The sequence below is a fragment of the Serinus canaria genome, chromosome 1, assembly GCF_022539315.1.
Source record: "Serinus canaria isolate serCan28SL12 chromosome 1, serCan2020, whole genome shotgun sequence".
In the NCBI taxonomy this organism is placed as follows: Eukaryota; Metazoa; Chordata; class Aves; order Passeriformes; family Fringillidae; genus Serinus; species Serinus canaria.
Window position 1 is genome coordinate 62,056,894 of NC_066313.1, and position 27,335 is coordinate 62,084,228.

Genomic DNA, 27,335 nt, shown 5'->3' on the forward strand with positions numbered 1-27,335 from the left:
GAAAGAGACTCAGGGGAGACCTTAATGGTCCCTAACTCTATGTGAAAGGAGGTTGCAAAGAGGTGGGCCTTGATTTGTTCTCACATGTAGCAAGCAACAGGAGAAGAGGATATGGTCTTCACTTGCACCCTGAAAGGTTTAGATTGGGTATTAGAAAAAAATGCTTCACTGAAAGGGTTGTCAGGCAGTGGAATTGTCTGCCCGGGTAAGTGGTTGAGTCATCATCCCTGACGGTATTTAAAAGATGTGCAGATGTGGGGTTTGAGGACATGGTTAAGTGGTGGACTTCTTAGCGGTTGGTTTATGGTTAAACTCCATGATCTTAAAAGTCTTTTCCAGCCTATTCTGTTACATTCTTTTCTGTTCTATTTGTAACAGTTAATTTCAGGGAAGTAATGGAGGCAAGTCCGGCTATTGGAAAGAAAGTTTTCAGGAGTGTTGTAGGACAAAAGAAAATTAAGAACATTCAGTATACAGTGCACATATGAGATATAGAACCAATTTTTAATCTAAAGCTGCTCTTTGATTAGCACTTAAGCACATAAATATTAGACTAGAATTTTTTTCCTAAGAAAGAGGTACCCACAAATGAAATCAATGAATTCTAAACTTCTTTAAAATCAATCTGCTTTAATTTACATTTCTGCATTTGGATTTATCAAGTTAATAATTACATTGAAACAGCACAAAAGTGAGAAACTCAGAACTGTTTTAGTTCTATGAAACAATTATAAACACCATTAAAGGGTTGCAGACTTTGACATCATTTTTTTCCTGTGCCACAAACAAAAATGTTTTATCCAGCTCACTGAAGGTTATTCTTGCAGTGAGAATTCAATGATGTAATGTATACTTATCTCCCTCCTTACCCCACAGCAGAGCATATGGGACACGACTAGCAGCCTTGTGAGTGATGCAGCCCATGAGAACGTGAGCAGGAAAGCAAGTATTTTAAACACCTTCGGGGATAATAACTTTTCATAGAGGTAGCGTGGTGTTCAGTCAAAAACTGAGACTGCCAGTGTATTTACTGTCACCTCTGTGTGTAGCTGTGGGCCTGTGCCACTCAAATCATCCCTGAGAGCAGGTGTCCATGCTTCCTGCAGAGGATGTACCCCAATGCCCCTCACACCCTCCACCCCAGTGAGGGTTGTGGCATCCACCTCTCTGTTCGTTCTGTGTCATCCTTACATTTACAGGCAGCTAGTTAGGTGTTGTTACTTACCTCACACATTCTGCAGAGGTTAACATTTTAAGATGTGAACACTGACCTACATTAAACCACTCTAAGTTTTGGGGTGTTTTTTCCCACCACACAATTACTAGTCTATTTTCTAGCTAGCTCTTTTTACATTTCTGTGTCTTAATCTGCATCTCTGAAGCTTGTAAGTTTTAAGCTGAGGCCTGTCATGTAAAACTTGATCAAAGGCTTGCTACAAATCCAAATAAAATATATTATATGCACAGTCATTATCAACTTTGCCTGTAAAATGAAGATATAGGTACAAATATCTTCGAGTGTAGCAATGTATTTGCAAGCATTACAATGTGATCTGCTACACCGGGCTATTCTTTTGATGTTCCATTTGTGGTATGTATTGTTCCACGAATAAGGTAATCCTTCATAATTTTTACTCTACAAAGTACAAAAAGAAAGCCAGAGTAAGTAAAGTGTAACATAAAGACAGGCAGTTTCAGTTTAAAAAACAGTAGTTTTTTTTGGTTTCGATTTTATTTTATTGTTTATGGAGTTTTATATATTTGCTTAATTCCATGCATTTAAGATTTTTTTCATTGTTTGTTGACAAATATGACAATTAGAACTCTTGTGTATGCCTTTGTGTGTTTTAAATTGTCTTCTCGATGTGGATAATAAAAATTTTTGTTAGAGGAAAACACCATAGTTCTGTGTATCAGGAGAATCATGTTCTTACTGGTGAAAGGGATTTCTTTGGTACTGAAGTCAGTTGGAGTCTTTGCGTGACTTTGAAATTATCTTTGTATTTTTAAAATATGTGCATCATGTCAAAGAGACATGAAAAGAGTCAAAGAACAGCACAAGAAGAAACTCAGTTCCTCACTGTTGTTTTTAAGCTTCTTATTGCTGCTGATTTCCTAGGTCCATTGTTCAGCAAACTGGCTCAAGGCAGAGCTTTTTGTCAAGGACTGAAAAGTGGCATTCTGGCATTTGCTGTTCAGCATGGCAGGGAAAAGAGTACTATTTGAGGTGGTACTAGAAAGGAAATTGCCATTAGCACATTTCAGTTCTACTACAGGTACAACTTTAGAGCCTAAAGTGCCTTCTCCTTTAAGACAGGGTTTTTTCCACTTTATTCCTGTCAAGATAGCGCTATACCATCCCACAAGTGGCAGGCTGGATCTCTGTACTGAGATGGTATTTCCTAATCATACTAAAACTACTGGCATAACAGATTTTGACATCTATGAACTCCTTCACATTGATAGTGGTTGATAGTGACTGGCAAAAACGCCACCCTGCAAAACAAAATCCTAATTACTGGTTCACCAAAGAGTCAATGAATATAAAAGAAAGGAAGAAGAAATAAAAAACCCAGCATTTAACATCTATGAATACTATTTATTTTTTCCTCATAATTTCTAAACTTCTCCCATACCAATTAGCCCCACAAATATCTAGAAACAGGATTACTGACTTTTTTCCTCTGTATGTGCCTTTCTCAACATGTACTGCAATTTACTGGCCTTCCTATTGGATCAGCTACTGCAGGTGTCTGGAGATTTGATTTGTGATTGGGAAGAACAACTTTGGCTAATTTGTGACACTTTTCCCTATCAAAATTGCACTTTATTGCCTCATAATAACCCTGGTTTTCTTCTCTTGTTAGCATTCTATATGACAGCACTGTAACCTATCATAATTATATTCTATTCAGTTTTTTTTCTAATAGTCAAATTTGTAGTCAGATTAGTTCAGTATATGCAGGCAGATATGCAGAAGTTCTTGTTTTTATCGAGATTATTGCAAAAAAAATTCCTAAGTATTCATGTAGTGTGAGCTAATGTACCTCATGGGAGCCAACTAGGAACTTTGTTGTCTACAAATAAAAGAGCATATAACATGACATTTTTGACTGTTAGGAGGATAATCTGAAGAACTGAAAAGACATTTATGGACACAGACTAGAGCATGCCCTGGTCCTGGAAATTGTTGTTGGTTCTTCACCAGGGTCCCAAATTAACAAACAAATATTTCCCTAACTCAGGAAATATTAATGAAGAATTAACATTATTAAAATACCAAAAAATCTTAGATCAGCATCAATATTGTTAGAACCTATATTATCAGCTCATGTTTGTATAAAATGAAAAAAAAAGTAAACCTCATTTGGTTCACCTGTTTTTATTGTCTTTTTGTAATCATATATTCATAGGTAAATTTTAATACTTGGTGAACCTGTGTCCAGGAACTTATATTTGCAATAATGTTAATGACTTACAATTATAATCATAGTTAGAAATAATGTAGTAAATTAATACCTAAATATGAGTCTTCTTTATATAGACAAGTACCAGTTTATAAATAAGAGGACAAAGAAGTGACCTTAACATTCTGTGTATGACAACAGCCAGTCTGTGATATAGCCTTTCTTTCCTGACTCAAAACCCAGTGCTTTGTGCAGTGTACCATACTCCATGATATACTTAGAATTCTTGGTTCATTACTGTAAAAAATAATTATTTAAACAAATACCTAACTTACTACATATGTCAGTTGTTAGCAGACTGAGTGTACCAAAAAAGATTATAAGTTAATTTATCTGTAGATTTAGAACTCCTGGTAGATTTAGAATTCCAGACTCTGTCTTGAAAAAAATATCACAGACAAAATGTCTTATAGTTTTCTGAAGATAGTTATTTCTTCAGAGGTACGGTTCAGGACAAATCTAGGAGATACAGAAATTAGGTATTTCTAAGTAGCATTGAATTGAATGTAATCTATATTTACATTCAGTAACAGAAAACCTTTTTATACCTCTAAGTAGTAGATTTTGTACTTTATCAAATTCTAGAATTTGAAGTTCTGTGTGATAGGATTTGAGAGCTCAAGCTCCAAAGCCTATGGATTTGGTGTTCCCAGATTATGAGCTTGTATAAGGCAATGTAGAATCATAGTTATATAGTTTCTTCTGTGAAGGAAGACCACTTAATAAACTGTCATCTTTTCCATGCTGTGTTAGAACTTGCAATGAAGCTTACAAGACTGAGCAGTGATGACTCAAGTAAGCCAGGAACGAAATGGTTTCAAGTCTATTGCTAATAAAAGGTGATACCTTATTATTCAGCCATTCTTATTTTTCAAAATCTCCTCAGAATAACTAAATCTGATAATATGGTATCATATGACCAGTCTCATCTATGTTATCAAATGTTCTTTCCTTATGTTAGTTTCTTTGCATCTAATTTTCAAACGGTGTGGCATATAAAAAAAAAAGCAAGAGTTTAATCTTAGTAGTAACTTAACCTAAATGAGTTTAGAATTCCTTTGGGAATATAAAACAGTTCATCAGGTCTATTTTTTTCAGGGAAAAAACGATTTATTGAGAATATTCAAAACCAATTAAAGTTTACTCTAATGATTAGGAATTCTTTATCTTCTCTAAGGGAATAAAAAAGGAAAAAAGATATAATTAAATAATAGCAGAGAAATTGAATATAAAGAATAACTGTACTAAATGTAAGACATTATTAGTAAAAAAAACTTCTGGGAAATTTACCCACAATTTTAATGTCTTCAGGTTGCTAAAATAATCTGTATTTTCTATTTGGAGATACGTAGGAAAGGAATGGGAAAAAAATCGTTATAAATTTTTCCCAGATAATGCAGACTAGAGAATCTGGGAGAGAAAAAAATTGCATACTTTCTAGTTTATATTTATCTAAACTTTTTAAGAAGTACCACCTACACTGTAGCTACAGTACAGCATAGTTTAAAACTGTTATGTAAGAGTCAAGTTATTCAAATGAAAAATGAGTTGTTAGAAACTGTTTTTGTAATCTCTGCAATGTAATTACCCTCCCTGGATTATTAAAGTCTGGCAATATTTTCACATATTCCTTTGGAACCAATTTATTAATTAAAAAATTAGGCCAGCTCCACTGACCTAATTAACTCTAATAAAACCGACTAGGTCACAATTAAGATTCTCCTTTCACATAGGTATTTTCTGTCTCTTTAGTGCCATTTGTAATTTAAGTCTGGAGGGGTAGTATGATTAATTCTTTCATACTCTTTGTCTATTACTGTGTCATCTGAGCTGCTTATGTAAAATAACGTGAGTCCCACAGCTAACAAAAACCAGGGGGAAAATACTTGAAATGCCAAATCTAGCATCTGTATTATTCATGGCATTTGTGGTCTCTGTGGGAGAACAAAATCTGTGCTAAATAATGTGAAAAATCTTACAATCCTCATTGTACTGTCACTGCATTTTCCAGGGAAACAGAAAGGTTACTGGTTAACAAGAATTGAGCTTCCAGAATTTGTCAGCTGTCAGGTTGGGAAGTGGGGATTATACCTGTGTTACTGAGTGGGTTTGCTGCACTGAACAGAGTCACATTTAAAAAATTCCAACCCTGTCTGCACAACAGAAAACAAATAGCATGTTACTTCCTGAACAAAATTAAAGCAGTATCTCTATCCGAGAGTTTCAGAGCAGGACCAGGCTAATCTCTTGGTTTAGGTTTATAGTTACAAAATACTTGTTGGACTAGGATGCTGAGGTGTACGAATAGCACTCCACAGAAAACTCCAGGGTGCTTAAAGTAAGCTGTCTTTGTCTTGGTTCCTCTGCAGTTTGTTAATGGGGGGAAGATAGGCCATGTAGGTGATCTTTTATCCAACTTAGGCATCTACTTTAAGAGGAGATAAGTCTATATATTTACCTTTGCTTTCTGAGAGACCTAACGTAGCCTAGATGACAAGCCAGATCTTCCAGATAGTTATTATAAGTTAAGAAGGCTATAGGAAGTTAATCATTACAGTAAATTAATCATGCATGTTACAGTCTGACCATTCCTTGTTCAGAAAAAAATCCAAGATAAATAAAATAACACAATAACCTTGAAATAACTCCTGAAAAGAGTGACCTAAGGGAAAACAGGCAATTCAGACAGACTTAGCTAGAAAGCCTTAGTTGTGGGAAGAAATTTTGAGAGAGAGAAAGAATCCTTTAGCCTCCAGAAGTCATGTCAAAAATCTTTCTATCAAGTAGTTAGATGACTCAGGTAATTCCAAATTGCAAAACAGTGATCATCTGTTGATTCTATCTGGTATGACAGCAAAATTACCAGCTGAAATAACATCTCATAGGACATTTTACATAGGCCCTAAATGTTGCTGTTTCCAAAAGTTTTACTAGAAGAAAAGGAAAAAGTGAAGGAGTAGATTACACTGAAAAACCACTGTTAGTAACAATGTCACAAAGTTCCTCACTTGGCCAAATATGACTGCAACACTGCAGCAGTCATGATCACCCTTTGATATTATGTACTTTGTAAACCATTTTCCTCTTCTAGCATTCACAAAGAGGGTTGTGGTATAAATGCTACATTCTTCTAAGGACACTTCGTATAATTAAAACCACCAATGTATTAATTGAACCTGGTTTTGGCAGACTCTGTTTCTAATTGTTCCACATTCTTATCTGTTTATTTACATTTTTACTTATTTCAGAAACATTTATTATAATTAAGTTCATGATAATGCATGACTTAACAGCACTAATTCACCACATGGTAAGTAATTATAAGCACAATTGGGAAAAAATAGAAAAGGAACCTTCCTTTTTATACATCTAGTAAAATATCACAAATCAATAATTTTATAATGAATTTCACTTCTCTGAAGAGTACATGGCTTTCTTATCTTTTTCTACCTAATAAAGGATAGGTAGAGAATGGTCACTACTACTTAGATGGAAATTTCTGTTTAATATATGTGCATATCCTCTGACTCCTATTTGCCCATCAGTACCTTACTACATTGCAATTCAGATACAGCAAGTCACAAGTGATTACCCATAAATCATAATAAAACATGTCACTTAACATCTAGGTTTTAGTGTAATACCTCAGTTGTCTGGTGAGACCACCTCATGCAATTTGAATTGTATGGGGTTTTTTTGCCATTATCTAAGAAACAATCACATTCTCCATATAGCTATTGGGATATATGTACAAAATAAAAAAAAATCATTACAGAAGAAAGTTTTCTCTTTGTAAAGCTGTAAAATTCCTTATTTCTTCATGAGAAATGGATGAAGACTATTTTCTGAGCATAATGCTTTTTAAAGGGTAGAAAAATAAGAAAAAATAGTGTAATCACCTTATGATGTAGCAACACAAGTTTTATCAGCTACACAAATGTATATGTCTGTCTCTAACAATATTGCTCCTGTTAGTATGGAACTTAAATGACTCTTATTTTAATGCTTCTGTATGTGATTTTCACTGTGTGAAATGAGGATTTCTTATGGTGCAGCAAGTCTAACATAAATTTACTAAATGCAGCTAACAGCAAACAAAGTAAACCAATGCATCAAGAGATGTTCTAAAACTTAGTGGAATTTTAGACAGTAATCTGAACTTTCGTATTTTTTCTTTACTATCTTTAGTACATTTTTATTGGTTTTCTGTATCATAGAAGAAACTGTTTTTTCTTACACTTTATAATAAAAATTATGTCAGTATTTTACTTGGAGAAAGAACAAAACTTTTTCACAAAACCAGCCAATACAGAGTGACACAGGATTTTAGATTTTTATTTAAACAAACTATTGGGAATCAGGTCAGCAGTCTTCTGCAATCTACTTAAGAACTTGAAAAAAATTGGAAAAACTAGGCTACTCAAAGCTTTTTCTGTGGACAGAGAATACAATAACCAATTGCTCACTTCAAGGGGAAACACAGCACGTCTTGAAACTTGATCAGTCTATAAATATTCCAGAAATTTTGCTTTTAATATAATGGATAAAATTGCAAGCCTTTATATGCTAAAAACCTCAGAGATTCTGGGCAGTTAACTCTTTTAGAGAAAAACTGCAGAGATTAGTAATTGCTCACCCAGATGACTAAGTACCTTAATTAAGGCATAAGGAGCTAGATGTTTCCAGAATTTGTCATTTCTGTTGATAAAAAGTGACTTTGAAGCATGTTCATTGTTCACTGCATGGGAACACTAACTGAAGCATAGAAATCATGACAACTGTGGCAGCATGTTGTCAATGTCATGCAGATTTAAAATGTAAGGACTGTCTCTGCTGAAGAAGGGAAGGGCTGTCTACCCATTGACAGTTCATGCCAAGTTGAACATGAGCCAGCAGTGCCCTGGCAGCCAGGAGAGCCAGCCCTGTCCTGGGGTGTGTCAGGCACAGCATCCCCAGCCAGGCAGGGAAGGGTTTGTCCTGCTCTGCTCTGAGCTAGGGCAGCCTGACCAAGACAAGTTCAAGAAGTGTTTGGACAATAGTCTCAGGCACACGGTGTGATTTTTGAGGTTGTTCAGTGCAGGGCCAGGAGCTGGACTTGATGATCCTTGTGGATCCCTTTGAACTCAGTTTCTTCTATTGTTGTATGGCCTCCAAGGAAAATACTGATTTAAAAACTGATAAGAAGTGTCAGTCCTTTAGAATGATCCTGTTGTATCAGATCCACAGAACCATTAATTATTGAACAGAAAATTCTGCTGTTCTGCTCTTCCTGCTGCTTCAGATGTACAGAGTTTAAACATAAACCTTTTTTTTCCTCAAATAAGGGCAATGAATGTAGTAGCTGAATATTGCAATTAAGTGACTTACTCTGGTATAGCTGAGGAATAAAATCTCATTAGAATATCTGACATTTTCTGAATCCATAAATTTACCTTTACTAGACACTACTCTGAGTTAGTAATCTGAGCAAGAACATTTGGTATTGGTGATTTAAGTGGAGATTTTTCTTTTTTCCTTTTTTTTTTTTTTTTGCTAATTTCACACTGAGACTACATAACACACTATTCTGCTTCTAGAGTAGATGCCATTAATTTCAGCTCTCCACATATTTAAAAAAAACCACTTCATTTTGTATTAAAGACTAACTCTTCCTCAGGAGGACTACATGCAGACTGCCACAGTGAGGAGAACTATATAAAGAGTGTGTCTTATTCCTTTTACAATCAGTGAAAAGGAATAAGCAATTGTAGAACATAGCATCCTAACATATACAATCAGCAGAAATCAGATTGACTCTTTATTAGAAGGTCTTTCTTCATTGGCCATAAGGATCATTTTTCAATATTCTGAAATAGCTAAAGTATGATGCATAAAATTGCTGAGGAGGTTCAAGGGAGAAAGAAGAGCAATACAAATGTATTGCATTAGGTAAGAGATTTACTTTTCTCTTACAAAATGTATATTACAATGATTTGTGAGTTTTTTAGTTAAAAGTCATGTTTGGTTTCTAAGAAACTATGAACCTGAAATGTTTTTATTCAGACAGTGGTCCCCAAAGTTTTGAAAATTGCATCCACCTTTGCAGTGTCACGCGCCTTTGTGTGCTACCCTCTGCACATAAATTCAAGCTAATCACTTTTTCCTTCAGGCCATTACTTTTTATTAACCAATCACTTATATTTAAAATTAGCAATTTTATTTCTGGGAAAGATCTTGCATTCTCTTTTCCACTTTTATAAAAGACTCAGTAGCTGCCACCATTTTGCCATTTCTCAGATGAGATGACAGCAGACAGGTTCCTGCCGATGAGTGAAGAAGACACCACATTGCATAAGAACATAAAATAGGAATCATTCCATGATTAAGAGCCATAAGAAGTAAGTTAAGCACCATGCAACTTAATACTTTCTTGATAGCAGATAATAGATGCTATAAGAAAGAGTGTTGGAACACGAAGCTGTGGTGTAGGAAGCGCAAAATATCACTTCCTTTAACAAATCTTGCAATTCATGCCTGTTTTTCTTTTTTGAACTTATCTTATGACTTTTGTAGTTCATAGAAGATTTTGCCATCTGCTACATTCTATAAAAATCAGTTCCACAGTTTAACAATGCATGGAGTGATGGAGGGATAAGAATGTCCCTCTTCTTTGTTGTGTTGGTGAATTGTCTGCAATATGTTGAAGGGATAACTTAAGTTGCTTACAAAGACACTTATGCCTGGGAAGGGGAGAGAACACTGCTCCCCTTTTTGAAGCTGTTGGAAGAAAACAAAGTAGTACTCTACAAAACATTCTTGTTATAATTTTAGGGGTTTGTCCATAAACAGAAAATATTGCACTAGACATTGGAAAGTAGATATACTTGAATAATATTTCCTTGAAAACAAATGACTTTTCTTTTTTTTTCTTTTTTAAGACCAGATAGTTTTAAAAAAATCAAGAAGAAAACCTTCTGAAAAATTAAAGAGGTCTTAATAAGTTTGTTCTCTTGTGCAGATAATAGCAAATATTATGGGTAGTTGATGAAATAAAATGTAGAATGAAAGACTGATGAAAAAAAATGCAGAAAAAGCAGAAAGTACAGTTCTTTCCTATGAGGAATACATTTAGAAATCACAACCACAGTAATCTGAAACCACAAAAGTAAAATGTGTAGAAGTAAATAATGCTGTTCAAGTTCATGAAAGGAATTTTTAATCCATGCAGTATATAAAGAAAAGAGTTTTCTGGTATCATTCCATCATTAATATTTTTTTGACCAAAAAAAATTCATTTCACGAATAATTCAAAATATGTGTAATTTAATAGTTGTGATGTTCAATGCCACAAAAAGAGAAAACATATGTCGTTATTTAAAAATGTATATGTATGGTGTGTTGTCACTTTGGCTGAAGCATTGGCAAGAAAGCTTTGCTCTAGCACTTCCTTTTAATAAATTACTGATATTATTATAGTGAAGTGAAAACAATGTTCATGCTTTTGCCCTGTTCATCCACCTTACAATACAGAAGCTGTAATTTTTTTCTTCTTGTGTTGGGGGCAGTTTTCCAAGTAGAAGAGCTCTAAATCTTTGCTATCCCATAAATATGTGAACATAAACAGTGATTTATTGCAATTTAGTTCCTGTTTTGGTGGAGGAGGATTATGGTGCTGAGAAAACTCATTAATCTAATTCACAGCTCATAGTATAAACATAACCTTTACGATATATAACAGCAGAAATTATGTGTGGTTATGATTTACTGTTTGTGTTTTGAAGGAGAAAGAAGTGCAAACTTGCTTTGCCACTTCCAGTTTTAGTACTCATTGATTAGATTGAAGAATGAATATGAAACTGCTATAAATAACAATTTATGTGCATTTAGTTTCTGCTGGTTTCAATTTTAATATATATACTAAAATTTAGAGGTTGTGAGAACAGCTTACTGGGAGCCAAAGAAGCAACTCTAAAAAGCATATGACAGACAGAATTGCTATTAACCTGTTCATTTTTTACAACACTAAATCTTCTTAAAATACAGATTTCTGAAGTTCTATCCCAAAAATTTGCCAAACACAAAAAGAGATAAGAGATTAAGTAACTGTATTGTAGTAGCGTGAAATTACCCTTTAGGACTTACATAGTTAGGTATGCATATTTTGTTAGATTTCATACACTCACTGAAGTGGAAAACCTCAATTTTGACTCTTGAGAGGCTGTTAATATAATAATTGTAATATATTCATATCATGTAATGCTATTAGAAGTTTACCTATGCTTCCCCTGAATTTTAAGCGAAACCTGTGATGCTTGAAAAATCATCATATTTTTTGTTAAGTGATCAAAAGAACTATCAAATTTTGGTGTTTCTATTTTCACTCACTGTGCAGAAATCTTGAATAGGCATCACATCTATAATTATGAAATCACAACATTTTTTAATATAGGTTCTAAGATATTGTTAATATGTTTCTTTTACCTTAACTAATAATATTGTAGAGAATATTTTGCAAAATGTGTATGTGATGTCATTGGAATGTGGCATGGTTAGATATATTTAGTTGAAGTCTTTTGAATATGTTATAATTTATATAAAGTTAAAAATATATTATCAAAAACTCTTAACCAATCAAAGCATTGTTCTTTTAAGGAGCCATCTTCTCTGTATAAGACAGTATTTTAATAAAGAATTCATGAAAGTGAAGCTTATATAATATATATGCTTTCATTAATAATTCTGATATACTGATATATTATTGCTACTAATAATCTTAAAATAATGCATTTTACTATTCAGAAATTATAAGAAATCTAGGAATCATTACAGTGATAAAATATAGTGTAAAAATGTGATTTTCATTTTGTAAATGAAGCTTCCATTTAAATTCACTAAAATTACGATAGAAATTCCTGTTGGAAAGATTTTATTATTGAAATATTATACGAATTAAAGGTAATTCATAAACCCTGTAATTCCTTCAAACTGTAATCAAATATTGCTGACTAGAATCTATTTTATAAAGAATGTTGATCACTCATAGTCCATCTTTCATCTGAGACCACTGGCTGTCTCCTTGTGACCAGAATTTATTTCTGAGTCACATCTTTGCATTTATAAGATGTATGGAAGGAAATTATACTTCTTTACATTCTGCTTCACAGTTTTTTTCCAATTCCTTTCTTTTATATGGTGACACTTTCTGTATAATTCAAGAAACTAAACTATCTCCTAGTGTACATATTGAAGCAATGTAGCTGTAATATGCTATTTTATTCTAAATATATGCATTAATTTCTAACTTAGCTTTTATTGATTAATCAACTTTCATTCCAAGCTGTGAAAAGAAGAAACAAATGAGAGCTACCCCTTCAACAGCTGCTAGGAGGAAAATACTGTGGTGTGTCCACTCACGTCAGAAGAACAGTGATATTCTTCAAGAAAGTATTACTAAAAAAAGGGAAAAAGTTAAGGACAAAGACACATTTTTATAAATGACAGATTTTTATATGCCTACGTATTCATGTCTTTTTGAGTACTGAGCAATATATTATTCCAAAAGTTAGGCAGACAATGCTTGGATGACTCTGGGTAAAATTTCTATGTAATACGAGGATGCTGATGACATATAATTTTAAAAAAATTAGAGTAACAAGGTGATTTACCCTGAAATTCAGTAGAATTTTTCAGATACTTTCCCTAGAACCTATTTTAATTTTCCTTATTAAAGCTACATGTTGGAACACACGAACTCTTTTACTTGTATTGGTTAATTATTTACAATATATTTAACTATCATGATGATCAAAGGAGGCCTTTAAGAATATCATTACAGATATTCTGCAATCTATCTCTGGGTCTAAACATTTTTCATTTCCTCAAACAATGGTAGAAGAGCCCATTACTAATTCTGGATAACAAATATTGAGTTTTCATGGACTCAGGTAATAGAGAACAGTTGACCATATAACAGAAATGTGAATCATAACAGTGATATGCTTGGCAATGAATGTTTAAGATTTAAAACATAAGGGCCATATACTGACCCTAAATTGTACAATCAATAATAATGTGTGAACAATGATGTAGTAATGCTGAGAGTTCTGCTAAGGAATTACAACACCCTAAGTGAAGCAGTCTAGTTAATAAGAAAATGTTTTCTTGAATGCTAAATCTACTGAGTGAACAAGTAAAACTGACAACTGGCACATTTCAAAGAAATGTTTTATATAAAGTAAGCCAATCTAAATCTAACAACTCAATGAAGTATTCTAATATTATAATATTCATAAATCCATAAATCAATTCATGTTGTGTTACACAAATCTGTAAGAAGATTTCCCCAATACATGAATATCAGAAGAGCAAAATTCACTTCCAGCTTTGGTAAATCAGGCCCAGGCCTGATCATGCAAACCTGAAGATAAGTTATTATGTTTAATGGAAGACATTTGTATGACAGGAAAGTACTAGTTAATATAACCCTACTCAAATCTAGTCCCATAATTCACTAATTCATTAGTGAAAATTCTCAAGCTGGAGAAAATTTAGAGCATATATGACAATAATATGTTTCAATGTTTTGTGCATCAGTGCCTGTCACATATATTGTCTCTTACAATGTTCTTCTGTACAAAATGTCCAGCATCCAGTTAGGCAAGTCCATCATATATTGGGTGAACATTTGACTGATGGGTTGGGCTCAAAGCATTCTGGTAAATGGGGCTATGTGGGGCTGGCAACCCATCACCAAGACCCAATTTTAGGGCCAGTGCTCTTTAATTTTTTCATAAATGACCTGGTGAAAGAATCATATGTATATTGAGTAAGTTTGCTGGTGATAGCAAACTAGGAGATGTTTGAGGGTGGAGAGGTCTTACAGAGAGGCCTGGATAGATGAGAGAGCTGGACAATCACCAAATGTATGGAATTCAACAAGAGAAAGTGCTGTATTCTCCACCTGGGATGGAGTAATTCTGGTTATATGTACAAACTGGGAGACAAGAGGCTGAAGAACAGCCTTTCAGAAAGAGACCTGGGCAGAATGGGTTGTTAGGAAGTTGAATACGTGTCAGCATCTGTCTGAGCAGAAAAAAGGGCCCAGCTGTGTCCTAGGGGGCCTTAAGGACACAGAAGACAATTGGTCAAAGAAGGCAATTGTTCTTCACTAGTATTCATTCTTGCATTGCCACCTCCAGTACTTTGTGTGGTTTTGACCGCCTCAAGCCCTCTGGCAAGCTGTGAGGGAGCTGGGGTTGATTAGCCTGGAGAAAACAAGGCTCAGGAGTGACTCTATCACTTACTATGACTACCTGAAAGGTGGTTGCAGCCAGGTGGGAATTGGCCTCTTCTGCCAGGTAGTAAGTGGCAGGATGAGAGGAAGTGGCTGCAAGTTGCATCAGGGAAGGTCTGAAATCAAATACTATGAAACATTTTTTAATGAGAGGGTTGTCAAGCATTGGAAAAGACTCCCCAGAGAAGTGATTTAAAAGATATTTAGATATGGCACTTAGGAACATGGTTTAATTGTGGACTTCACATAGTTAGGTTTACAATTGGACTGGATGATCTATGAGGTCTTTTCCAAACCAAAAGTTTGATTAACATATGGCAAGCTTCACCCAAGTAGACAAGACAAAGACAAATCTGTCTTTGCAAAGACAGGTTTTTTTTAAGAGCAAAAGAATACCTGAAATCCGTCTACTAGTGAATTTTTAATATAAACATCTCTGATGGTATGAGAATCAGAGGTAATAAAATTAAGAAATTTAGGGTAATAAAATGAAGAAATAAAATAAGAAAAAAAATACAACTATATTAATCTTTATAAAGGGACCACATTTTGAGAACTTTCTTTTATGAACAAACCCCATTCACTTTCCATGGTTGATAATTTACTCTTTTGTTTCCTTTTGTTAAATGAGGCCGGGCACCTCTTTCCAAAGAACTGTTGAGAAAGGTTTTTTCCCCAGGTTATTTTCCTATGAGCAAGCTAGAGCACAATGTACACTCATTCTGTCTGAAGTATGCTGATTTACTTTACTCTTTAACATTACACTGATTGTCACATAAAAATATTTTCTATTAAAAGAAACATGGGCGTGTGACACTTATGCTGCATCCACCCCTTACAAAAATTAAAATACTTGACAGTGATTTTTGATGGATTCAAAATTTCCATCAAAGAAACATATCACCAGCATTCTTTTTTGGATCATGATATTCATGTATCCTAAGAAAGGCATACTGTGGGTTTAATTGAACAGCATTTAAGAGTAATTCTAAAGGATCACCAACTGTGTCTTCACAACTCTAGTTCTAGGTGGGAACATCTTGTAGGAGTATAGATTTATCTTTTAAAGGTGCCTAAGTTGCTTCACTAAATAAAGAGCCCAGATCCCTCTAGCTCTGAATATTCACTAGAAACTGATATTCTTGCAGTGTTACGTCACTCCTTTTATGCCAACATGGACTTGCAATAGAATATTCAGATTATTTAATTCAGAAACTCTTTGAAATATTGAGATAATAATCAATGCTGGGTTTGTTTGGTCCCATTTCTGTCCTTTCAGTATCTGAAGGCCACTTTTTTATGCATTTTTCCCTTCTTAGAGTGTTGGAATACAAGCTTGACACTAGAGTTTAACCCTTATATCATCTTTCAACAATTTGTGTGGAGGGAGATTAAGTTCATGTACTTCTGGACAGGTGAACATTGATTTGAGCAAATTGCATAAACATTCCCAAGAAGAGGGATAAAAGGACGATTCATTCTAACTGAAGGTAGATATATAAGCAGATGACTAGTTTCATTTCTGCATCTCCAGAGCAAAATCCTGACCTCTGGTTATACACTTAATGCTGTTTCAGTGAGCAGCTTCTATATATTTCAAATTAAATACTTCAAATCTCCTGACCTCCCACATTAGTTTCTCATGATCTTTTAAATCTTTTCTAAGCCACAGTTTTATCCTCCTTGATTTTCCAAGAAAAAATGGAAGGAGCAGAAAACATCTTTTGAATTGTTACTGGTTTTGTGGTGGTTTTGTTGTTGTTTTTTTTTTTGGGGGGGGGGGGAGGGGAATTGCTTGTTTTGTTTGTTTAGGTTTTTTGGTTTTTTCATTAAAGCAAGCTGTCAGCTTCTCCTTTTGTTAATCAGAGATTCACCAGTATTTCAGGCTGATTTGAATTTTTCCCTCTCCCTCCTGCCAATAACTGCAGTAGAAGATTCTGCAAAGGATACATTCTTCTTGAGGTAGGCTCTTCTTCCTATGCCGTGTATCCATGCTGAGAAGGCATAAATCCACCTGACTACATTATATTTTGGAGGGAGACTATGGAAGGGACATTTTTGTCCAACTAATAATAGACTAGGAGTTGATAAGGCTCCAGTAACTCTCAGTTGCTCTTCCACAGAATATGTAAGACCTTCCTTGAACAGGTCAGAGTAATTTTAGAATAAAGTACAGGAAGGCATATGTGGTCACTGTTTCTACTCTTTGTCTGAAAGAGTTCACAATGTATGTATTTTTACACAATATGAACACAGTAAACTTATCTGCAATGCTGGGCAAGGATAATTCCATGTAAAGGCAGTCCTCCTAGAAGTAGGAATCTTCTTTATCTTCCCATCCTGAATCCAAAAGCAGATGTAGCCTTGACCTAGATAAGGGTTTGTACAGCAATAGGAAGAGCAATTTCATCTCATGATGCATCACCTCTGTGTCTGTAATTTGGTAGGGATGGTAAAGACAATGAGTATAAACTTGGGTGGCATCTGTTCCTTTAAGTTCTTGGATGCAAAGCACTCCTTTTCATAGAGCAGTGCTGTTTTCTTGTAAAGAATCTGCTACCAACTGGAAGAGTTTCCAGACTGCTCAGCTCCATCTCTAGACTGTAAGGATAGCTTTTCACGTTGACTCCTGCTGCTGTTTCTTGATTAAGGTTACACTGCATCAATACCTTTTTTTTGTTGGAGACCAAGAAGCTATAATGGGCAATTGTCTCTCTATCTCCAAGATCCCTGCTGTTGTCCTTGAAGAGAAAGTTTGACTTCAAAAATAAATTCCTAGTACTCTCAAAATAATTCTCCGTTTTGGAAGATATGTAGTAGTGTTACTGGGACACATGTAACTAGTTGTTTACTCTTGACATTGTAATCCTATGTATCATTAATGGTAGAAAGCTGTGTATGGTAGGTCAGATAATTTCTTTACCTGTCAACTTTATTTTCTTTCTCATCCATTATCTTTGTTTCTCCTCTTTTCACCCTTGGATAGCTGATCTCCACGAAGAGAGAAGCCCATATATCTCATTATTTCACGTTTTCCTCCTCACAGATGGTAACCACACCTGCAGATCTGCCCTTTTTATGCCATTACTAACTTCATGCTCTGTTTAAACTCTGTTATATTTGCAACCAGGTCACCTGCTGAGGGAATGGCTACTTCTGACAAGACCCAATCTCCTATTGAGCAAATGGACTACAGACGCAGAGGCCCAATTATTATTAAGTGTTAGCATAATTGTAATTATAAGTTGAGTGTTTCATTATAATACAGCTGTTGAGGCTTTAATGCATCCCTGTAATGTGCTTTATTAATAAGCTGCATAGAACTGCTGACTTTACAATTTTCTGGATCACATTTATGATAACAAAAGAGGATATGAAAATGAATTCGCTACGGGAGACCTACTGTGTTAGTTACTATGATTCACAAGTTTATTATGGTAATAAAGCAACATGAGACAATAACATTTGGAACTGAAATACACTAATGATGCTTCATATTGTTCCAAAAACATTATGCAAAAGTGGTAAAAATTGTTATGACTTGCAGATAGTCAAATTCAGCAGATGTCACACTACTGAATAAAAGTGAGAAAGACAGTAATGTTAGCCCCTGAATCATTTGATGCTTCCTTACAAGTCTTCCAAAGTTAAGAAAATATCTAAGTTGGTTGGCTGATTGATTGGTTTGTTGACAGAAAAAGGGGATTTTTGTTAACTCTTAACAATTTCACTCATATCAATATTTTAGGGACAGACTATGTGATCTTGTCTTCAGTAGAGGTTTTTATATTACATATGTTAATTTTAGTGCTATAGACCTGTATACAGTGTACAGAGGAGTAGTAGCAAATAAGTCCTGCAGCAAAGCCATTCTGTGACTTGTAAAATATGCCACATTAGTGGAGACTTGAGAGTACGTTGTGCATTACATGTGCTGAAGCATGATAAGCATGATGAGAATCATGGAAAAATCATAATTTAAACTAAGATTAAAAAAAATAAATAAAAGGGTGCTATTTCAGAACATAAGAACACTAAATATATTTAATCATAAAAAAGGTATCTTACGCAAAAATGATTTTAAAAATACTTTATCATAAACTGCATTAAACAGATTGTTGTAAGAAATTTGTGAAATCAAGAAAATTAAGTTTTTATGGAATATTTACCTACAAATAGTGGTTGACATAGAATCTGGTGTCCCTGCATTCCACTTAAAATATGGGGGGAAGCATAGCTCAACTGTCTTGGGGAACTTCTTAAAACAGTAAGTTCTTTCATGCATTGGACATCTACTCAAGTACCTAGTTTTCACTATTCTGAAAATGCCTTACCTACTTAATTATATTTGCCAACATGTTTGAGATGTGGGTTTTTTTCTGAGATGGACAATTTTTCTCTAATTATTCAATTTAATATCAAACTACAGTTAGATGGCTCTTAAAAAGAAAAAGGGGTTCTGCAAGCAAATTTGGAACTATGAGTTCCAAATAATTAGGACTCTTCAGTATTTACTATTAATCAGGCTCCCTCCTCTGGTTGGTTCTATGGTGTATACACACTGGACTTAACTGTGGCCTGATGTTAACTAGAAAGTAGAAGAAAACTGTGCAGTTGTTGTTGCTCACTTTTGGCTTTATGGAAATTACTAAGTCTTCTCACAAGAACCTCTATGAGTGAATACATAATGTAGTAGAATATTAGGCAAAAAGTGCTTTTCTCCACTCTTGTATTGAAGAGGATTATACGGACTGAGTTCCAAGAAGCTTGTGGTGGAAATTTCCAATAATTTTCCTGTAGTACAAAGAGCTAGACAGTTGATCTAATTAACTGAGTTTGTTTTTGAAAAAATATAATTTGAATATTTCTTATACATTGTAATGGTTTAACTTCAGTTGGCATCTCAACCCCACACACTCACTTACCAGCAGGACATGGGGAAAGGATCAGACGACTGAAAGTGCGAAAAATCTTAGGTTCAGATAAAGACAGTCTAATAGATAAAATACAAGCCATGTCCTCAAGCAAAGCAAAGCAAGAAATGAATTCATTTTTTCCCACAGCCAGGAAGGTGTTCAGCCATCTCCAGGAAAGCAGGGCTCTGAGCATCCTTCTCTTTCTTCTTTCCCCATCTTTTTCTGCTGAGTATGATGCCATACGGTCTGGAATATCCCTTTGGTCAGTTGAGGTCTGTGTCTTCTCCACACTTCATGTGTACCTCCAGCCTATTCCCTGGTGGTGTGGTACAAGAAGCAGAAAAGGCCTTGGCTCAGCAATAACAAAACCTTGCTCAGCAAAAGCAAAAACATCCATTATCAACAGTTTTCAGCACAAATCCAAAACACAAACCTATAACAAATACTCTGAAAAAATTAACTACTCTTCCCCGGCCAAAATCAGCACATATATTAAATAAATAAAGGCAGCCACCTTATCTGGATGGACTGTATGGCTATCTGCTTATCTTCAAAGGAGTTCCTCCTTTGACTCAACAAAGAACTTTATGTTAGATAAGCTGAATTACCTCCATGGGCCCAATTACCTAAAATCTTGGGGAGGTAGTTGTTTAACAACATGCCTAAACAAGAAAACCATGGAAGAATATTTAGTCTCATATTAGCTGGGCTGAAAGGATCCTTTAAAAGGTTCTTGCAATAAACATGGACATAGTTAACTAGAACATGTTTTTCAAAGCCCTGTCCAAACTGACCTTAAATGTTTCCAGGAATGGGACAACTCTAATGTCTATGGATAATGTCTTCTGGTGTTTGACAACTGTCACTGCAAAACAAAAAAGTCTTCCTTACATCTAGTCTAAATTTGCCCTCTTTTAGTTTAAAACCATTACTCCTGATCCTAGTGCGACATGACATGTGAAAAAGTTTGTCCCTTTCTTCCTTATTAGCCCCCTTTCATCACTGAAAACCTACATAGATCACTCCAAAGCCTTGTCCACTCATGTGGGCACTCCATCATTAAAGGCCACTGGGTTGGTCAGGCAGGGCTTGTCCTTGGTAAAGACATGCTGATTGTCTCAAATCACAGCCTTGTGCCTTAGCATAGACTCCAGCAATTTCTGTTCTCGGCCGCAGAGGTGAAGCTGTCAGGATGCTATTTCCCAAACTCCTCCTTTCCACTCTTATTAAAAATGCATCTAACCTTGGATTAATTGTCAAATGAACGCTAGAAGATGCAATGGCCCATCCTTCACAATGCTGATCAGTTTGAAGTCTGGTGAGTCTCAAAGTACCTTACTATTCTGAGACACTTTTTCTTCATTGATTACAGAGCAATTCACAGCATCAAAAGATGAAATGAGAACTGGAAAAGAAGACTGGAGTCTTGAAAAATTTCACTAGACTCAAAAGTATTTGGAAATGGGGAAGATCTAAAGTTCACTTGAAATGTGTAATAAATGGATGGCAGCAGAAAAGAAGACATTTAGAGGTAGTCATATTTCTAAAGCAGCTATTTCTGAAGTATTACCTGATTTTAATACTGCTCAGTTAATTCAAGCAGAGGAGGTTAGCTCTATAACTATTAAAGATATAAGAGGTACTTAGCTTCATGTAAAATAGATGGAAAGGTGCTTTTAATAGAGTTTATTAAAAGAAAAGCAGAGAGAAATTTGTAATGCATCTATGAATGAGATCTCTTCTTGCAATTTGGGGGAGTAATTGGAATCCCCTATTATAAAATAGAAATAAAAGGAAAATTGAAAAATAGGACAAACAAACATTAAAAGAACCTGACTGAAAACAAATTTGTGATAACAAAATAAGCAGAATTTGCTAAGCAAAGGAAATTACCTGAAAAAAACCTGAGTATGATGGAGAATGGATAGGATTTTCCAACTGTTGGAGAATGTACTATGAATAATGATATTAAAATAGAAAGATCTGGGAAATTAAAAACTGGAGTCGATTCAGAACTATGCACAGCAGAGGACAAAGCCAACTCATCACATTTTGGAAAAAAACCCAAGAAATTATTATGACCATGAGAGATTGCAGGTATCAAAACAGAAAGTGCCTTATTTACAAAGAGAATAAACTATCATTGATTTAGAATACCTATTCCTAAATTATTATAGCAATAAGAGAATGGATAAAATCTGTGTAGGAACTGTTCTAATTTGAGTGATACAAAAGGCACTGTGGTACATGAAATAATGAAATTAGTACTGTTAAAGAGATCCATAAGTAACAAAAATGAGACAGGATAATTATTTGGGTCTTAACCAGATTATTTTGTCCACAAACCTAATTATATTTTTGTATAAATATATAATATTGTGCCAGTATGTGGGAAAATTTTCTCTTTATTTCATTCCCACAAGGACAGTACCACTAATGATTAGGTTATACCTGGTCACTCATTTGACTTCAACATAAATGAAAAAAATACTACTGAATATGCAGATAGCACAGAGGAAAATTCTGGAAAAGCTCATCATACTCTATTTTAGAGTTTAAAGAGGATCTTTTGTTTTAATCTTGATATTAGAGATTGAAGAGAAAATATATAATAACTTGATGTAATTTATTATTGTTGAACTATAGGAAAAGTGCAAAATCATAGAGAAAAGACTAGAAGAAATGACTTAGAAAGCTAGGGACTTATGGTTATTGATAAGGTCAAGAAAGAAAATACCTAGAAATTTACTTTTTCATTTAACTGCAGTAGGAAACAATGAGAGTTGGCTGATGTCAGGTAATTTGATTTACTATCCCAATTCTGGCATATAACTGTATAAAACTAGAGCTCATGTTTGTGCACACTCTATGGCTTCTTGGAAAGTGCCATTTCCTCTGTCTGCTGTCTGATGTACAGCTCTTGTTGTATATTACTGGGAAATGCAGCAGTTTTATTTTATTACATAGATACAGATAATTTTTGCCCAGATTATATTTTTTTCTGAAAAGTGTCAGTAAAGGAATGTGGCCAGGGACTCCAGCCAGTCTTGGAGAGAACCATGGCTTCTGGTCTTAATCTAAACAAAAAAACAAAACAAAACAAAACAAAAAAATTAAGCTTTTGTTATTCAAAATATACCTGGGAAGAAATTAAGATGTAAAAGATTGTCAGCATGCCTGCCGTACCAGAGAAGAAAGCATAATCCCAGAGTGCTACAATGTAAATTTGCCCAACAAAGATGATATACAAATTCTAATAAATGTACAGGAATTAAAAAAAAAACTTTAGTTTAAAAAAAAAACTAAAATTTTATTTATACTATTTTATATCATTACACAATTGCTCAAACATGAACTTTAGCCATTTAGAACTGTTCTGATAAACAAAAAACTGATATATGTCTGTTGAATTCCAGTAAATGTATCTTTGCAACTTTTCTGGTGGCAGGTTAGTTGCCTGGGGATTTTTACATTTCACCTGAATTTCTGCTTTGACTGCACTGCCTCATTCATTCACACATGGTAAAAAGCTCATGTTTCATGATAGCTGTTCTAAATGCCATGGATTAGTTAAACAACAACATTCTATTGCGTTCATATGAAGAAGATAAATCTATTCTTTGTGTTAGGTATGAAAATCTAATTCTAGGGGAAAATTGGTAGCTCAAACTGACTGTGAGCTATTACTGACCCTTTCTGTGATTCATTCCTGAATTTCCAATTGTGTTGACAAATATCTTCCCCTACAGATGTACAGATTTCTACCCAAAATGTACAGATCAGACAGATTCTGTGCTTTTAGATCCAATTTCTGGAACAATATTTAACTATTTTTTAAAAAAGCATGACAACATAACCTTTCTGAAACACCTAGAAAACTCTTTATACAGTGCTTGTTTTTCTTTTAGGAATTTTTGGTCACAGGCACACAAAAATACAGTTGTGTTCCATTTAAAATACTAATTTTTAATCTTTGTTTTGACTTTCAGGTTAATCATTGTATATTTTTCAGGGTGTTTTTCAGATCACCTTCGTATATCTTATTACCTGAAAAGGTAGAATTCATTTGTTATGAGAAAGTCGAGATATTAACAAAATCATCAGCAGGTCATTGTTCATTTCCCCTTTGATTATGGAAGCTTCATTGTCCTCATGTTCCTGTTTTCCTGCTCAGGAATTGGGGTAGCTGGAGAACAACTGGTGTTACTATAAAGACTGAGTCAAAGAAAGCATTTTCCTCATCCCTTATCACTGTCTTTTCCCACACTCCCAATAAAGGATGAAGGTGCTGCTTTGCCCTCCTTTAGCTACTAATCTATTTGCAGAAATTTTTTATAGTCTTTTATAGAAGTTATCAGATTAATTCTTATTTGGGCTTTGGCCCTTTCAATTTTCTCCCTGCAGAACCTCATAATATCCTTATAATCACCCTGAGCTGCCTGCCTCTTCTTCCAAAGGTTATAAATGTTCCTTTTTTTCCCCTGAGTTCCAGCCAGGTTGGTCTTCTCTGCTGGCTTGTCTTTTGGCACAAGATGATGGCCTACTCCTGCCCCGTTAATATTTCCTTCTTGAAGAATGTCCAACCTTCCTGGGGTACTTGGCTCTTTGGCATTGCCTCCCAAAGGACTCTCTCAGTCTCCTAAGCAGTCCAAAACCTGCCCACCTGGAAGTAGAACACTTTAATTGTCCTTTCTGACCATAAAATATCAGTCAGATACTTAATAATGGTGGTACAGCATTCAGTATTTTTGAACTGTGTGTTTTGTAAAAGAAAATACTTTTAAAATTTTTATGTTGTTGGTTACTAGTTAGTATTTTATACCTTAAAAGCTTGTTGTGAGAAATCATAACTGGTCCAGCATAGCTGTACTATATTTTTCTTTCTGCTGAGACTCATATTGGGTACCAATTGCGGAAGCTCATATACCAAGTGAAGCAGTCTGCTAAGAAACTCAACTTCTAGTGATTTGTAAACAAAAATTCAGTCTTTTCAAGGTTAAATAAATGTAATTATGAAGTTTAAAGGGTTTATCTTTAAAGATATTCAGGATTCAGTCTTGAGTTACAAAACTCTTTACTCTAAATAATTTCTTCCTGTGAAACCAGGAGACCCAGGATGTTTAAGAAAGCTTAGCAAAATCATTTTATGTCAGCATTTAAACAGCTGTATTGAAGTAAGAAGTAAGCTACATGCAGGCTATGAGTGATAAAGTGTCTTCTTCTGCCTCAGAAAGAAGAAGAAATATTGAGACTTGTCAGAGCTTTTGTTATAACAATGGGTGCAATGGTAAACTAACTGGCAGTTTGTGAATAACTTTGTTGAAAGAAATCACCTAGGAAAATGAAATCAATTAAAAAAAACCCTCCCCATGTCCCCTGTGCTTCTTGAAGAGCAATTGTGATATTTGATTCCTATTTTACATATCAGATCTCTGACTTATGAGTCATGCAAATTTGTCACAATATCCTGCCATATGCTGAGCTATATTAGAACTATAAGAGTGTGAATGATCAAGCATTCATTTAAGATGACTGTAGAAGACGTTATAGTGGCAGTATCTGTCAACTTGGTTTTCATTCCTGTCTGTAAAATAAAAAAAAAAAGAAATAATTCTTTGACATTTTTAAGGGAAAGATACTAAAGCACTGCTGGGTTTTAAGGGTTTTTTGAAATTTCTTTTTTTTTCTCTTGGTTGTATAAGAAAGTGAAAAATCACTGGAAAGTGAAAGGGAAGAATTCAGGTTTTTTAATTTTTAAATGCCATGGCATGATTAATCTAGTTGCAGGAACTATCGATAGATGTCAAATGACAGAAAATATCCATTCTGCCTTATACATAAAAATTCAAAACTTTCAATTTATTTTCAATATAGGTGGGTTTTTCATTTGATTAGGAAAAACAAAAAAATCTATTCCAAAACTTCTCAGCTGGAAATTCTTGCCAGAAAAGCTCTTCAGTGGAAGTATTTACTGGTACTGCCTCTAAATAAATAGCCAAACTGAATTCCCAGTTTGTTATTTCAAATTTATAGCTAATATTTCCCTCATTTGAAAAAACCAGAATATATTATTATATGGAAATACTATATCATACCAGACAATAATAGAATTAAATTTAAAATACTTTTTTTGTTGGTTGTTTTCCTATAGTTACCTTTTTTTCAAGATAAACATTTTCATTTTACAAGAACTTTTTCTGTAGTAGGTGATTTTCCATGTAGTAAAACACACATATATTTAATTTCTGATCTCCAAAATGAGCAATGGAGATTATCATATGGAAAACATCCTCCCTACATAAACATAATGATTCCGGATGAGACGTGACTTAGTCTAACATATATTTCTGTGCTGGATAAAACTGAACACAATGAAAGTAGCTAAGATGAAATTGCTGCTTAATTATGAACATACTTTGTGTAGTATAATTTAAACATGAGAATTAATAAAGATGAGTACAGCAGCACTGTGACCAGTATGAGAAAATCCTTGTTTATTTTAAATAAACTCTTTTTTATTTGCATAAACTAGTAAAAGGGGCTAGGTAGAGATATTGGGATTCAGCAAATTTGAAGCCTCTCAAAATCATTGATCTACTCAGATTTCTGAGAACCACATTTACCAGCTTTGTTTTGTTGCACAGACTTTTTTTTTTTTTTTGAGCACCAGCCAGGTTCCAGAAGTACCATTTTAAACCTTATATATGGGTGATTTTATTCATTGCCTCAGTCAGTGGTATCGAAATTTCCTACTGAGAAGACTCAGGTCAATAATTACTGTGATTCTTTGAAGATGCCTGTTAACCATCCCAATCAAAGCCATAAATTAACTTATTAACTGCTTGTCTAGTTACTCTCCTCTATGCAACCATAGAGTTTAGAAAGGACAGTGATACAATACCTGGAATATTTGATCCTCAAAAGACAACCTTTGCAAGACTGGACCCTCAATTATTTATGGCTTACCTATTCAGCATATCCAATGGTTTATTTTAAGGTTATTTTCAGATGGATGAAGAGGTGTCAAAAGATAATAAGGAGTTGTCTTTTTCTTTTTTGCTCTTGTTCTGTCACAAGGCTTTTTCCTATAACATATCTATTAGCTATCTCATAGAATTTGAGGAGAGGCAAGAGGCAATTATATCTTTACTATTCAGTTGTAGATCACTCAGAACTTGTTTATAAAGCACAGGTGTGTAAAGGAAATAAGATACGTAGCTCCCTTTGGTGTATCACAGTCTCTTTGCCCTAATTTCTTCTAAAACAGCCTGATTTAGAAAGTAATAGACCTCTCTTTAAAATGTATTTGCATAAAATGGCAATACGGAAATATAAATTTCTACAAGAATCAGGGAGGATCGTATTCAAACCATTAATCAAAAATAATAATACATGTAATTTTATTTATTCCATTAAATAGTCATTGGATTGTAACAGTTTATTGCTATAACTTAGCCAAATTAGATTCAAATGGATGGCCAAGAGGTCATTGCCTTCAAAATCCTTAATATTCTTTTCAGGCATTCATTCCCATAGGAGAACTTAAAACTGAGCTTTAGTTTATTACTGTGATAAGATAATTTTAAGTTTTAGAGAACTAACATAGGGAAGGGATTGTAATAACCTCCTGACATGTTTAATGACCATGAGCTAAGAATATTCTACAGCAGAGTACTGAAG